This window comes from Rhagoletis zephyria, unplaced genomic scaffold (assembly GCF_001687245.7).
Source record: "Rhagoletis zephyria isolate East Lansing unplaced genomic scaffold, Rhagoletis_zephyria_1.1 Rzeph_scaffold_01927, whole genome shotgun sequence".
NCBI lineage: Eukaryota > Metazoa > Arthropoda > Insecta > Diptera > Tephritidae > Rhagoletis > Rhagoletis zephyria.
In genome coordinates, this window is record NW_016159011.1 from 12,887 (window position 1) to 15,144 (window position 2,258).

Genomic DNA, 2,258 nt, shown 5'->3' on the forward strand with positions numbered 1-2,258 from the left:
TAGGTGTCTGAATATAATTTGTTTATTTATCGTTGCTTAAACAAAAAATATATCTTTGGAAATTGTCTCTAAATCTTTTTCAATTGAATTGTAAATCTTTTCATCTTTGTAGCGATTTTCGGTGTATCTTAGTTTCTTGTTGTTGTGCCCTTTAATTTTCGTTATCTCCGTCACATAAATTAAAAATGGCGGTGATATATGCTTTGTTTTGATTCCGAAGAAATGTTTTTCGAGAAAAAACCGAAAAGAAATTGATGAAGGTACGAAATGTTTGGAAAAATCTGCCTTCGCATATAAAAATGCATTTGTGGTACATATGTATGTATGTATGATACCCGGTCGGAAAATCAACTGCTTTAATAGCACATTAATTATAAAAGCAAATTAATAAAAAAATAATAATAAAAGCAGTGTCAGTTACTGTCGAAATTCGACCGTTTTTTTCCAGTTTTTTTAAGACCGTTAGAGAGGTTTTCTAATTTAGCACGTCGCACAGTGCGGCCGAAATCCAAAAGTGCAACCCAAAATTCGAAGCTTTGAAATAATTATTTCGTACTAGGGGGTTTTCGGGGTCACTAATTACTAATGCGCTGTCAGAATTGCAAAATTCAAAATTGCGGATTCAGTATGGCGTCTAGTAAATTTCGAGCCTTTTAATTAGATTTCTTGGAAAGATTTTGAGTACGCAGTTTTATAGCCCATTCAATTTTAGTGGAACAAAGTCCAAGTTAGAAGCAGTTAGGACTTACCGTTGAATTTTGAATTTTTTTTTTTTTTTTGATGGTGCCAGTCATTTTCTTCCATTATATGAAGAAAATGAGCAACAGCTTCAACAAAAAAAAAATCAAAAATTAACCGTAAGTCCCAGCTACTTTAAGCGTAACTTTATTATACTTAAGTTAAATAGGCTACAAAATTGCACACTCAAAATCTTTCTGTCAAATCAAATTAAAAAGCTGGATATTTTTACATACAGGTGAAATTAATTTGTATAAGCGTGTTAAAAAAAAAAAATTATAAGGAGCAGAGATGAGCACCTGAGTTTTTTTTTTATTCTGCAGATAATACTTTCCTACGTCGTAGAGTTGTCAAACTATCGACGGCACTATCGATAGTATCGATAGTTTCAATTTTTTTAGACTATCAATACTCATTGATAGTTTTTTCTTATACTATCAAAAATATCGATAGTTTAGTAGGACTATCGATCATCTCTACCAATTATTTTGAAATTATTTGAATTTTTTAATTTGAATTAAAAATTTTGTTTTTTAGTGTGATGCCGACGTCATGTTCAAATATGCACGCATTTAGGCCAAAATACATACATATGTTAATCGTAAATCCTGTTTTGTTTGTATAACTTGTGTTTGTTTTTGAACTTTCGAAAAAGAAAAAGTATTTTGCCTAAGCATTTACTTAATTTTGAATGATTATAACTTTTATAAGATAATATTTTTTCACTATGATCCTGTAAAAACAGAGCAACCTAACTGATTTAGCGCTATCGATAGTTTTGTTTTTTCGAGACTATCGTGAATATTGATAGTTTTTCTGAAAACTATCAAAACGATGGTGTGACTATCGATAGTTTGACACCTCTACTACGTCGCACTATGCCGCCTCTACCGCAAAAACTGCAAAAATCAAAAGTTTTCCAGAGATTAGGTTTAGGAGATTAGGAGGATGCGGAGTTTGCAGTTTGGTAGCTCTTTAAAATTGAGTATAATAAAGTGCAAGTGAAAACTGTTGGAGTGCGATGGTTATAGTCGTTGCGCTGGGTATGCAGTTACAGTTGCATGGCTATACTCAATCCCGACTCTTGCGTCCTTGTTCGCGCACTCTGGGCAACGTGAGCAACCCATGTGCGAGATACGGTAACCAATCCGAGTGGAGATTTGGGTCACGGCAGAAAGAGAGGGAGCTTCGGTGGGGCCACTCCGACTTATTCGGTTTAAGGGCTCACTGAAGTCTGCAGCGTCTGTTCACCAGTAGGTGCGGCTGCAAGCGGGTGTCTGCTTGGAGCAAGCGGCTCGCTATATAAACGTGTGTAAGTTTGCGAAACCACCCCTGTCCCAGCAATGGGTTGTGCGCTGGGCTTGGGACCCGCCACGTAAAAACCACTTCCAGTGAAGAAGCAAGACAAAGCCTCGGATGAGAAGAAATGCGTTGGACGGGGCAAGGCAAGCAATGTCTGTGGCCTTCCGATGTCTACTACAGCTGCCATGTAAAGGAGCGCAAATTCGGAGTTGGATTTG